We start from the raw sequence: 14,795 nt of genomic DNA on the forward strand, positions 1-14,795 counted from the left end.
TTTTTAACACAAATATAATATAATTAACCCCATGCAAATAATTTTCTACATGAGCAATTAGGGAATAGTCCCTCATATTTCTAGAGGACTTCCAATAGCCAAATTAAAAGCTTTTTGATGATACAATGCCTGGACCTTCCAATTAGCTTTTAAACAAAAATGGTAGTTAGCTTACAATCTGACATCTTGTGAATTACTAATTATTGTTACTCCATAATTTCTTTAGGATTTTAATGCTTTACAGTTTGATGACTATTTTTGAAGAATAAAAGACAATTTATAGAGAGATTCCATGTGAACTTTGGGACCTCTTTAGGTATAATGGAGACTAGAGACATGACATTTTAGGTTTCAGTTTTTCAGTATTCACTGGTGCTTTTGATAGGAATCATCTTCCTGTAGACATGTGTTGAAGGGGACCTACCTGGAAAGTACTGAGCTAGGACTGCTTATAAGACTGGCAGTGTTGTGAATATTATCAAACATATGTTGATATGTTTGCTAATCAGACTTCTCCTGGCTTGTCACTGTAATTATTTTGGTACAAATTCTTGGATTGGATACTGTAAAGATTTGCACTTACTCTAATTCATCAATTAATAATAGACTTCAGAATTATTTCTTCCTATTTCTGTTTTCATTCTTATGAAGAAGATTAGTAGAGCAGAAAGTTCTTAGGTGTATGCATATTCCATGACTATATTAGAATTGCTTTCTCTGATATATGCAGCAGAAGTGGAATTTTTTTTATTATACCAGCAGAGGAAAATGAAAGTTAAGGAAATAGGGATTAAAACTATCCTGCTTATGTGCATAAACAGAGTTTGTAAAATCTTAACCATCCCTTCACTTTTCTTCATTTCCTCCTCATTTCACTGCCTTTATAGTAATTTAAAATTACCCGTAACATGGACTTTTTCAGTCTTGGGGTAGAGTGGAGAAAGCAAGATCAAAATGTGTAAACAGAGCTGAAGCTTCTTGAAAACATTTCCAAAACCAGCAGCAGCATCTTAGTGCCAAGTTGAGATGAGTTGTTTGATTCAAAGATCATCTATGTCTTTCCCCAAGAATAATGCTGAATGCAGTGTCCTCATTGAAAATATGCAGAATTAATGTTAAGCTATGTTTGTTAGGATTATTGTTGCTGAAATTCTTTTTAACACAGACCATAGTAATATTCAAAGCATTTTAGAAATGCTTAAAATGCAAGCATTTGTTTCTTCTCCCATCCCACATTAGGAAAAAAAAGAATATCTTGAAGTGGAAAAGTCTATTGTAATAAAAGAGATGAATATAGAATAGAATAGAATATTCTTTCTTGGCCAAGTGTGAGGAAGGAATTTGTCTCTGGCACATAAGCACAGTGTACATACAAACAATAAAATAATATAGTCATAAGATATCAATAGTAGAAGGTAATAGGAAAGATGAGAAAGATAATAGTAATAGCAATTTTTGAGGTATCTTCTATTTGCTGTGCAGTTTTTCCTATATATCTGCTTTGCCTTTTTCATTCTTCCATTGGAATGGTCATGAAATGTAGAGTTATGTGTAATTTGCCATACCTAGTAGCCTCCTTCCCCATCATTTTTTAGGATGTAGCTTGCTGCAATTCTGAGAGTTTTAGGCTCACTGTTCAGGAACACACAAGGTTAAAGAAAGGTAGTTTGGTATTTTTATAGTGTTTTTTTTTTCTTCCAGAATTCATGGAAATTAGAGTGATGTTGGTTCCATGTATCATCCTATTTCATTGCTAGTACCTTGGACATAAATAGACATAAATCTGTTATGATGAATTGCCTTATCATGTGAGTTTTAGATCATCGAGTTATATGATGAATATAATCATTAACTGTTAATTAACTCTATATTTATGTTGATTTCTTAAAGAAATAGAAGAATATATTCCTATACATTGATCTATTGGAAATGGTTTGTTAATGGTCGTCATATTTTGACCTATTATTGATGGGCAGATCACATACAAAGACTGCATGATTCTATCAGATTTAAATAGCTCCTTATTCAGTGACCATTCTCTTTGAGCATGTATTTGCAGCCATTATAATAATGAATTTGCATCTAGATTCTGATGTAATCAGAAACTACTTAAGTACATTTTAGTTTCCTTTAAGCCTATTGTCCTTCTGATAGGCATTGTCTGTGGCCTAAAGCAAAACTTATCCCCATAGTAGTTTATAATCACGATATTGAGGTGTCATGTTTTTCTTCATCAGTGTAGGGAGATATAGCAAGTCACCTGCTGTAGATACATTTTTTTCCGTGGGTAAAATAGTTTATCTTAAATCAAGAGCCCCTAGCTTCCTTCTGACATGATAGCTTTCTAAGAGGATGCAGCTTATTACTGTGCATTATCTATCCCTAGAGTAGGATTGTTTTATGCACGCAAGGGACATGCAATTTATCATTCTGAAGCCGCGGTTTTGGTATCCAAGGTGAGTTATTGTTAAGCTTGTGTGTTGATCACACACAGCTCAGCATTTAATCTTATAAAAAGTCATGATCTCAAATATTTCATAATTGTACCATTTGCAGAATGGCAGGCAGCCAACAAAGCTCTGAATAGTTGTTTCTATCCATCCCCTTGTCTGTCTAACAGTGTGTGCTGGTTTTTGTCTTGTAGACATTACACAGTTCTGTGTCAAGGGAACCTACTTTATATTTAGACCTGCAATAAATTACCTTTGGAAAACGTCCAAGCCATTCAGTTGTATTTCTATGAGTGCAGGCTGTATATTGTTTTTGGATATGATGTTTTCTCTTATTTTCACCTGTTTAGTACTGAATCTTTAAAAGAAAGTTTAAATAAAGCTTCTGTTAAACACTGTTGATCGGAATGACTTCTATTTAATGCATTTATTTTTTACATTGTGTAATTATGATAAAATATAAAATTGGGGCATTTTGAGTAATCAGATTTTATCTTTGTTTGGCAAGAAATAGGTACAAGAAAATATGGCATTGAAAAGTGATAATCACATTCTTGTGTGTTTGCTTACTTTTGTCTCAAAATATTTCTCCCTTACTGATAATTAAAATGTATATAATATCTATCAATGTATAAAATGGGAAAGAAGCTTATAGAACTTCTACCAACAGGCTTGTTTCCTCTCTAGGGAAGATAAAATATTTTTTATTTTACAAAAATTTCACAAGATCACAAAATCCTGGAAGATTTTGGCAGTCTCATCTGAGACCTTTGCAATGTTTGCTGAATTTCATTGAATTTTACCTGTAACATGACAATCTTCCAAAATTTTTGCATTTCTCAAACAAATGTGCTAAATATTGTTTGCTATTACATAAGGACCATGGGCTTGTAGGAGCTTCTAAGTAATGAATGGCAAGCTAAGACATTTCTGAATGACTGGCGATGACAACTATGGCTAACACTGAAGACTGGTGAGTAAACCAATCCCACAGAAACTCTGATCCCACAAAATAGATAAGATGTGAGATTGCCCACATCAGTTCCACATGGCTGCTCCATACAATGAGACTAGAGGACAGCTGGTTTGAGAGGCAAAGGGTAACATCATGCTTTCAACCAGAGTGGAGCCTTTTAAAGATGGTTGAGTTCGATAACTCATTTTCTATTCACTTTCAGAAATTATTCAACTACCTTAAGGTTAGTAGAGATCTTCAGAATGACAAGTTTGAAAAACCAACTGGCAATTTTTCCTTTGTTATTGAACAAAAAATTAAATGTAAGCTTTATAACACAAAGAATTAGAAATAAAATAGCAGAAAACTAAACATTGACCTAGGTAAGGACTTTCTCCAGGACTTAACAAAAGAAGTTGGTTTAAATCTTGAAGGAATCTTCAAGATGAGAAAAAAAACTGGAAGAAAGATTAAATCATATGACAGCATCAGAATAAACTAAAGATTAAGATTGATAAAAGCAAAAGGAAGGAGTAAAAATTTGATTGGTTTTTTTCAAGGTTAAAATAAGACATGTTTATACAAATCTGGGATCCCTTTATGGACTTTCTGCTAAATATTCAAACTAAAATAATGGTTTATGTATTATGATAAGGGTGGGTTATGGGAAGAAGACATATTTCCATGTACCGTAGTTTCCGGCGTATAAGACTACTTTTTAACCCATGAAAATCTTCTCAAAAGTCAGGGGTCCTACGCCGGGTGCTGAAAATTTAGGGACAGGGCTGGCTGGAAAACCTGGAGCGGATCTCCCATTTAGTCTGCGCAGGGAAAGCGGGACCAATTGGAGAAGAAGCTGCAGTCTGTGATTTTTTACAGGCTGGGGTCTGGGCGTCTTTCCTTCTAAAGTTGAAGAGCAGCTGTAGTATATCCCAACTTGAAAGGCAGGTGGGGAAGGCAGCAGCCAGAGCAGCGGCTTAGCTCTAAGGACACATTTGACTCAGGAACTGGCCGGGCTGGCTGGAAAACCTGGAGCGGATCTTCCATTTGGTCTTTTTTTTTAAAATCCCATTTATATCCTGCCCTTCTCCGAAGACTCAGGGTGGCTTACAATTTAAAGCACAAATCAATGTGCTTAGCAATAGCCTTCATTTTGTGTATATGCCTGTTTATTAGGGCTTTCACACACCCTATTCTCCAAAGCACCTGAAAGCAGGACAAGAAGCAATGGATGGAAACTAGTCAAGGAGAGAAGCAACCTAGAACTAAGGAGAAACTTCCTGACAGTTAGAACAATTAACCAGTGGAACAACCTGCCTCCAGAAGTGGTGAATGCTCCAACACTGGAAGTTTTTAAGAAGAGACTGGACAGCCATTTGTCTGAAATGGTATAGGGTTTCCTGCCTTAGCAGGGGGTTGGACTAGATGACCTCCAAGGTCCCCTCCAACTTCTTCTTCTTCTTCTTCTTCTTCTTCTTCTTCTTCTTCTTCTTCTTCTTCTTCTTCTTCTTCTTCTTCTTCTTCTTCTTCTTCTTCTTCTTCTTCTTCTTCTTCTTCTTCTTATTATTATTATTATTATTATTATTATTATTATTATTATTATTATTATTATTGTTTAATCCACTTGCACTGTTTTATGTTTACATGTTTGATGACAAACAGCCTTATGTTTATAAGTGACAGTTTTCCTACTAAGCACCTGCATGTCATAAGCATTTGAATTAAAATTACCATATTAAAATCAAATCTGATGTTTTTTAATTTTTATTTGGTGTGCGTTGGAAGAGGGGTAGTCTTATACGGCGAGTATAGCCCAAACCCTATAATTTAACAGGAAATGTAGGGGGTCGTCTTTTATACGCCGGAAAATACGGTAATATTGTAAGGGTGATTAATTATTAATGTTGTTTGTACTTGTGATGGAGATTGGAAGCTATATGTTTTTCTTTTTTTTCTTTTTTCTATATATTTCATTCTAGTTTTTTTTAGTTTCCCTTATTTCTAAGTTTAATTCGTATTTTCTTACACTATTGTTATAAAAACTTTCATTAAAATGATTTTTTTTTAAAAAAGATACATGTACAAATTTTCCTTTTTACAGTTGTGAATGAGTGTTCTCAGCTTAGACTCTGAGTGCAGGGGGGAAATTAGAGTTGAACACAGATACAAACTGGGGTTTTTTTTTGGTCTGAATCCGTTCACTGTGTTATAATAAATCATTCTCTATTTAACTAAGAGACTGTACTTTGTGACAAACGGTTTGAATTTCTTAGAGAAAAAAAATGCAGTAAATAAGAAATAAAAACATTTTTTAAAAATCTATTGTTGAGAAAATTTTAATTGTTAAATGCTGGTAGTTTCTAATTTACTAAAATGGCAGTTTTCTGCTACATAGAAAATGCTTTTGCTCAGTTTGGTTACTGCCCTGAGAATAGTGGTATAGTTCAGGTGTATGCATTTTAAATCTCGGGATTTATTAAAATTGTATGGTAGATGATTTCCTAGGAAGCTTTTTTGAATCAAGAGATTTAGCATTTAGATTTAGCATTATTTTGTCCTGAAACATTCTGAGATAATACCTTCTTCTAGTTTTACTCCTTGAGAGAGTAGGGAGTTTATAATCTAAATCTTAGCTTTTGCGAGAATATAGAAACACAAAATGTTCTACTGTGTGCTCTGATAGTGCTAAGTAAAATGTATTTGAGTGGTTCTTAATGAAATTAAATTGCACAAGTCCTTATCTTGGTGTGACTCACTGGGATCAGGATATGGGTAGCAGAAGATCTACTGGCCTTGCCAGCCAAATTAACAATATCCGTCTTCTGAAGTACTACTTGCAGCAGAAATAATGTCAAGATATTTGGTCATGCTAATAATTGCGCTACAAATATGTGCACTAAATGTAGATACATTAAAATGGTAAAGAGGACTTGGTGAGTAGATTTACAATTTTTATTAGGTAGCTTATCAGCATAAATATAAACTTAATTTGACAGCAGTTTGGGGGAGCAATGTCTTCTAAAAATCAGAATCCATAGAAAAACAAAGAATAATCAAAATAGGTTTGTTTGTGTGTATTTGTATTTGTGCTTGTATGTGCTTGTTCACATCTGGCATAGCACTGTGTTTCAAAAATATATAAATCATTACTAAGGGACATCTGGAACTTTTTGGAAGTTTCAGGTATCCAGATGGATATTAAAATGCTACAGTACCATAGAAGAAGAAGAACTACGTCCAATTTAGGTTTCTTACCACTGCTGAAGCACTGATTTTTACAATTAGCTGGAAATAAAGTTACTGGCATAGCATTTGTTTATGTGGTGCCTCTTATGCTATTATGTACAATATGTTGTTGTTGTTGTTAGCTGCGAAGTCGTGTCCGACCCATCGCGACCCTATGGACAACATTCCTCCAGGCCTTCCTGTCCTCTACCATCTTCTGGAGTCCATTTAAGCTCACGCCTACTGCTTCAGTGACTCCATCCAGCCACCTCATTCTCTGTCGTCCCCTTCTTCTATTGCCCTCGATCTTTCCCAGCATTAGGCTCTTCTCCAGTGAGTCCTTCCTTCTCATTAGATGGCCAAAGTATTTGAGTTTTAGCTTCAGGATCTGGCCTTCTAAAGAGCAGTCAGGATTGATCTCCTCTAGGACTGACCGGTTTGATCGCCTTGCAGTCCAAGGGACTCGCAGGAGTCTTCTCCAGCACCATAGTTCAAAGGCCTCAATTCTTTGGCGCTCAGCCTTTCTTATGGTCCAGCTTTCACTGCCATACATTGCAACTGGGAAGACCATAGCCTTGACTATACGCACTTTTGTTGACAGGGTGATGTCTCTGCTTTTTAGTGTGCTGTCTAGATTTGCCATGGCTTTCCTCCCCAGGAGCAAGCGTCTTTTAATTTCTTGGCTACAGTCCCCATCTGCAGTGATCTTGGAGCCCAGGAAAATAAAATCTGTCACTACTTCCATTTCTTCCCCATCTATTTGCCAGGAATTGAGAGGGCCAGATGCCATGATCTTGGTTTTCTTAATGTTAAGTTTCAACCCAAGTTTTGCACTCTCCTTCTTCACCCGCAACAAGAGGCTCTTTAGTTCTTCTTCACTTTCTGCCATTAGAGTGGTATCATCTGCGTATCTTAGGTTGTTGATATTTCTTCCGGCAATCTTAATTCCAACTTTTGATTCATCTAGCCCTGCCTTTCTCATGATGTGCTCTGCATATAAGTTAAATAGGCAGGGCGACAGTATACAGCCTTGCCGGACTCCTTTCCCAATTTTGAACCAATCAGTGGTTCCGTGTCCAGTTCTCACTGTTGCTTCTTGACCCGCATATAGGTTTCTCAAGAGACAAATAAGATGGTCTGGTACTCCCATCTCTTTAAGAACTTGCCACAGTTTGTTATGATCCACACAATCAAAGGCTTTAGCATAGTCAATGAAGCAGAAGTAGATGTTTTTCTGGAACTCCCTAGCTTTCTCCATGATCCAGCGTATGTTGGCAATTTGATCTCTAGTTCCTCTGCCTCTTCGAAATCCTGCCTGTACTTCTGGTAGTTCTCGATCCACATACTGCTGAAGTCTAGCTTGTAGGATTTTAAGCATGACTTTACTAGCATGAGAAATGAGTGCAATGGTGCGATAGTTTGAACATTCTTTGGCACTGCCTTTCTTTGGAATTGGAATGTAAACTGATCTTTTCCAATCCTGTGGCCACTGTTGAGTTTTCCAAATTTGCTGGCAAATTGAGTGTAGCACTTCTACTGCACTGTCTTTTAAGATTTTGAATAGCTCAGCTGGAATACTGTCACCTCCACTAGCTTTGTTGTTGCTCAGCTTTTCTAAGGCCCACTTCACTTCACATTCTAGGATGTCTGGCTCGAGGTCAGTGACCACCTCATTGTGATTATCAGGGACGTTAAGCTCATTCTTGTATAGTTCTTCTGTGTAATTTTGCCACCTCTTCTTAATCTCTTCTGCCTCAGTTAGGTCCCTGCCATTTTGGTCCTTTATCATGCCCATTTTTGCATGAAACGTTCCCTTCATCTCTCCAATTTTCTTGAAAAGATCTCTGGTCCTCCCTATTCTATTGTTTTCTTCTATTTCTTTGCACTGTTCATTTAAGAAGGCATTCTTATCTCTTCTAGCTATTCTCTGGAATTCTGCATTCAATTGGGCATATCTATGTTTTTCTCCCTTGCCTTTCGCTTCCCTCCTTTCCTCAGCTATTTGCAAAGCTTCCTCAGACAGCCATTTTGCTTTCTTGCATTTCTTTTTCTTTGGGATGGTTTTGGTTGCTACCTGTTGTACAATGTCACGAACCTCTGTCCATAGTTCTTCAGGCACTCTGTCTATCAGATCTAATTCCTTAAATCTATTTGTCACCTCTACTGTATATTCAACAGGGATATGATTTAATTCATACCTGAGTGGCCTAGTGCTTTTCCCTACTTTCTTCAGTTTAAGCCTAAACTTTGCAAGGAGAAGCTCATGGTCTGAGCCACAGTCAGCTCCTGGTCTTGTTTTTACTGACTGTATAGAGCTTCTCCATCTTTGGCTGCAGAGCATATAGTCAATCTGATTTCTGTGTTGACCGTCTGGTGATGTCCATGTGTAGAGCCGTCTCTTGGGTTGTTGGAAAAGAGTGTTTGCTATGACCATCGTATTCTCTTGACAAAATTCTATCAGCCTGTGCCCTGCTTCATTTTGTACTCCACGGCCAAACTTGCCTGTTATTCCAGTTATCTTTTGGCTTCCTACTTTAGCATTCCAATCCCCCATGATGATAAGGACATCATTTTTTGGTGTTAGTTCTATAAGGTGCTGTAGGGCTTCGTAGAACCGGTCAATTTCATCCTCTTCAGCACTGGTACATGTACAATATACTTGTACATAAACAAGAAACTTGGTTGCTGTGGTATGTTTTGCTCTCTTACATGTCAATCATTTATACTTCTTTTTGACTTTGTAGTTATGCATGCAAAGTTCCTAGGAGTTTAAAAGCAGTATGAAGATAAAATAATAAATAGTATGTGTCATTTAATTCACATCTGCCACTAATAGTATTTGGAACTGTCTTCCCTCCACTCAACCAATCTCTTTACCATAACACCAGATCCTTTAATTCCAGCCCATCTTTCTTTGCCTTTTAACTCTTAGTCATTACCCACGTGCACAGGACAATAGTAATATTTAACAAGTAAAAACATTCATATAGGAAACTATTTTCATGGTGAACGTGATTAATCACAGAAGACTGCAGTGGAGGCCAATAAATGCAATTCTATGCAAATACAGTTGCTCTGTACAGATCATAAGAATAATGATATTTTTTTAATTAAAAGAGCAAATTAATAATTTCATGAGAGTAGATAAATGGTTGTGCTCAGGAGCTGTCCAGAGTTATTTTGTGGGCTTAAAAATAAATAGCATAAAATTGAAAAGATGCCCTTATAAAAACCAATTTTATAACAACATCAGAGATGTAGGTAGGGGGGGGGAAAGTATCGAGAGCTATTATTGATATTAGAGCTGCTGTCCTTTTAACCACATTAGAGTACATCTCTTCCATTCTTTGGTTATTTTCTTTTTTCAAAAAAAGATGTCTAAAGATGTCTAAAGACATGTCTAGGATACAGGTAGTCCTTGACTTACAATAGTTCATTTAGTAAACATTCAAATGAATGAATGAATGAACCTTTATTGTCAAAGTACAACCATGTATACATTGAGATTGGCTGAACCTCCCTTCGTGCCCCCCCCAAATCACAGTGACAACAAACCCTCCATCTTGTTACACCATGTGAGCTTATTGCACAACACACCGGCCTCGCAAGTCAGTCATACATAAAATTGTAAAATTATTTCCCGTTCAAAAGCCTAACAGCCCATGGATAAAAGCTGTTCTTCAGCCTGTTGGTACGGCTGGCTATATTCCTATATCTCCTACCCAATGGTAATTTAGTTTAGTTTAGTTTAGTTTTATTGTATTTGTATACCGCCCTTCTCCCGAAGGACTCAGGGCGGTGAACAGGGCATACATAAAAATATAGGATACAAAAATTAAAAAGAATTAAATAATAGCCCAGCTAAAACAGTTGATAACAGTATAAAAATCCCCATTAAAACCCCAACATATCCCCATCAGGCCAGGCCGGCTTGTTCAAAAAGATGGTTCTTCAGACCGCGTCGGAAGGAGTGAAGGTCACGTGCCATCCGGAGCTCGACCGGCAGCTAATTCCATAAAGCTGGAGCGCCCACAGAGAAGGCCCTCTGACCATTCTCTGACCGGAGGCACCCTGAGGAGGCCCTCTCTGTGGGAACGCACAGGGCGGAGGGAAGTTGACGCCGGAGAGTAAAGCGGTACCGACCAGGGTGTGAGTCGTCCCTGAGAATTTTCCTCACTCTTCCAAGGCACCGAGCCCTGGCGATGTCATCCAGTGGTGTCAGGGGACAGCTCACAATGTCTTGTGCTGCGCTCACCACCCTCTGTAATACTTTCCTATCCGTGACTGTCAGGCCAGCATACCAAACCACAATACAGTGCGAGAGGATGCTCTCTGTAGTAGACCGGCAAAAGAGGGTCATTAGCCATTGTTCTACCCTTTTCTTCCACAAGACCCTGTGGAAGTGGAGTCTCTGTTGGGCCTTTCTGGCCACCTGGGTTGTATTAACTGTCCAGGTAAGATCTTCACAGAGGTAGACTCCCAGAAATTTAAAGGAGGAAACTCTCTCCACACAGCCCCCCCAATGTAAAGTGGGGCAGGTTCCTCTTTTTTCCTCCGGAAGTCTAGCACCATCTCTTTCGTCTTGCCGATGTTCAGGTGCAAGTTGTTCTTGGAACACCATATGGATAGTTTTTGTACCTCCCCCCTGTATGCTGTTTCATCTCCCCCTGTAATAAGACCCACTACGGTGGTACCATCTGCAAACTTAATTATCGCAGTAGATGGGTCAGATGATACACAATCATATGTGTACAATGAGTACAGGTAGGGGCTAAGCATGCATGCTTCTGTGAAACCTTTGCATGCACACCTATCTTAATACCCCTTTGAATTCAAATTTTGTTCATGAAAATGAACTTTACCATTCTCAGTGTTGTTGTTATTATTATTATTTAGAGAGGAACTATGTATAAGCTCAGTTATGTCTTTTAACCTGATCATACTTAAGTCCTCATATAATGATAACAGAGGTGTATTTTCTTGGAAATAGAAGATTGGCCAATAGGCTTTGTCAGAGGTTGCCAACCTTTTAGGCTCCAGGGACCGGTTACATGGAAAGAGGTTTTTCTGTGGACTGGAGGGTGTGTGGTTTTGTGTGCTGACTGCATCCCACGGATGGGGCTTTGCTTGTTTGTGTGGACTGGTTGCTGGCATGCCGCTGTACTGGTCCATGGACCGCGGGTTGGGGACCCTTCAGCTATGTCAGAGGATTCTGAAGGACCTACTGTGTCATTGTACCATTAAAACCCCTTTAGGAGATCACATTGGGGAAAGGGGTATATAATATGTCATTTATTATAAGCCTGAAGTCCAGGATGTTCATTAAGTGATTTAATAATTGAAAATTAGTTGGGGAAATTATGATCAGAATTTTAAGACTTCTTCCCTCTCTGCCTATCACTCAAGCAAGGGGAGCATGTGCTCCAGTGCTGCATTTTTCTTTGTATTATTTCTCCCATCTCCATTCCCTTTCAAATTATTCCCTTTTATTTTTTCCTCTAAGAGCAATAGCAAATACATGTAGTCCTTGATTTATGACCATAACTGAGCCCAAAGTTTCTGCTGTTAAGACATTTGTTAAGTGAGTTTTGCCCCATTTTACAACCTTCTTTGCCACACTGCAATTGATAAGTAGTAACCTGGTTGTTAAGTGAATCTGATTTCCCCATTGACTTTTCTTGGCAGAAGGATGCAAAAGGTGATCACATGATCCTGGAACACAGCAAAAATCATAAATATGAACCAGTTGCCAAGCATCTAAATTTTGATTACATGACCATGGGGATGTTGCAAAGGTGGTAACTAGGAAAAATGGTCATAAGTCACATTTTTTTCCAGTGTGAAAAATGAATAGTCACTAACCAAATTGTTGTAAGTCAAGGACCACCTGTATATGTTTTAAGTTTTAGATCAGAAAAAGATCTCTTATCTCTCAGTCCCGCAGTCCAAGTCCAATGCTGAATTACTTATTTATCCTTGTAAAAAAATCATGCTGCATCCACTCCAGTAATTTCTGCCTTTTGTCTAGCATGCCACTTGCTTGACATGAGTGGCTACAGAAATTGAATAAAAATAAGTTTTATTTTTATTTTATTTTAAATATTTTTAAAATATTTTATTTTATTTTAATTTTTTAAAAATTTTTAAATAAACCAACACAGTGCTAGGCTGTGTTAATAGAGGGATAGAATCAAGATCGTGTGAAGTGTTAATACTTTACAATGCCTTGGTAAGGCCACACTTGGAATACAGCATCCAGTTTTGGTCACCACGATGTAAAAAAGATGTTGAGACTCTAGAAAGAGTACAGAGAAGAGCAACAAAGAAGATCAGGGGACTGGAGGCTAAAACATAATAATAATAATAATAATAATAATAATAATAATAATAATAATAATAATAATAATAATAATAATAATAATAATAATAATAATAATAAGAAGTAGTAGTAGTTGGAAGGGACAAGAAGCAATGGATGGAAACTAGTCAAGGAGAGAAGCAACCTAGAACTAAGGAGAAACTTCCTGACAGTTAGAACAATTAACCAGTGGAACAACCTGCCTCCAGAAGTGGTGAATGGCAACACTGGAAGTTTTTAAGAAGAGACTGGACAGCCATTTGCCTGAAATGGTATAGGATTTCCTGCCTGAGCAGGGGGTTGGACTAGATGACCTCCAAGGTCCCTTCCAACTTCTTCTTCTTCTTCTTCTTCTTCTTCTTCTTCTTCTTCTTCTTCTTCTTCTTCTTCTTCTTCTTCTTCTTCTTCTTCTTCTTCTTCTTCTTCTTCTTCTTCTTCTCCTCCTCCTCCTCCTCCTCCTCCTCCTCCTCCTCCTCCTCCTCCTCCTCAATGGCACTTATGGGAGAAGTATTTGGGTATGGACAAAAAGGAGGAATTAAGTCTCTTAATTAGCAATCTACTTTTGTGGCATTTATCTTAAATGGGCACAATTCCTGCAAGAGTTATTCTTGGTTAAGATTGCATTGTTTTAAGTGGAGGGCACATTTCAGTCTTGATCTTTCTGCCTTTGGCATACTAACTGTACATGTTCTTGAGAGGTGGGGAAACTGCCCAAACGCCTAATCCCAACAGTATTTATCTCACAAATTTTTCCCCCCTCTTACAGTATAAATCAAACAGAGATACTCTTTAGTTTAAAACATTCAGCTTCCTTTCCTGAGCGTTTTTTCTGTGGGAGTGTTAGAATATTTGAAATATAAGCAAAACAAAGTGCAGGAAGGTTTTTGGAATCCAGTCAGAAAAATAAATTTATAGCAACAGCTTCTGTAGTTTACTTCTCTTCTGAAGGCTGGATTGAACTGTGGCACCAGAAGCTGGGAAGAATGAAGCATGCTACAATAACAACAAGAATAAGGATAAGAATAACAATCCCTCAGTTTCTTTATGGGACAACACATTTGTTTTTATAAAGGATTTTTATTTGTTTGTTTGGCTGGAAGCAAAGGCATCTGCAATTATTCTGGTTTCTGTTCAGCTGGTTCTGAGTGCGAACAAATTATTATCTTGTTTTCTGTTACTACCTTGCTTTTATTTATGAATATCCAAAATGTCACCGTACTGAGAGCATGATATTACAACAGCATCAAAAACTAATCAGATGACTCCATATTTGTTGTGCTTATGGGTCACCAAGGACATTCTGTGTTTAAAAAACAAAAGGAGACCAGTAGGGTTTTTTTTAAAAAAAAAGCAAAATCTTTTGGCTTAAAAACCAATACAAACATGTTTCACACATGAAACATGCAAGCAGCACTTACTTTTCTGCTCACCTCACTTTCTTTAATCTTGGGAAAGTGAACAAATTGTTTCTTCCATGTTGAATTTCAGTTTTTAGCTCTCAGATTTCCCATCGGGCATGACCAATTTTTAATTTTAAGGCTTTAGAGGGCCATGCCCAAATATTGTCATGACATTATGCAGTTTTGCTAGAGAGGGATCCTTCACAAGTCATACAGAGAAACAGGAAGCTGCCTTCTATTGATGCAGATCACTTATTCTCAAGCTAAATACTATTGCCACTGGTGGTGTCTTTTAAAGGTTCCAAGCAGGATTTGGGGTGGGGCTTTCCCTGGAGATGTTAGGATTGAATCCAGGACCTTCTTCATGCGTGCATGCAAAAGAAAGAAAAGAAAAGAAAGATGGTCCT

At 37.5% G+C, this 14,795-nt stretch overlaps 1 protein-coding gene across 2 annotated transcripts in view; it reads left to right on the top strand.

Annotated features, from left to right (window-relative positions):
* The window catches only part of BMPR1B (bone morphogenetic protein receptor type 1B), a 216,414-nt gene that overhangs the window by 150,218 nt on the left and 51,401 nt on the right, over positions 1 to 14,795 (top strand). The gene's annotated exons all lie outside the window — the stretch shown is intronic.

This window comes from Vipera berus (genome assembly GCF_964194415.1).
Source record: "Vipera berus genome assembly, chromosome: 7".
In the NCBI taxonomy this organism is placed as follows: domain Eukaryota; kingdom Metazoa; phylum Chordata; class Lepidosauria; order Squamata; family Viperidae; genus Vipera; species Vipera berus.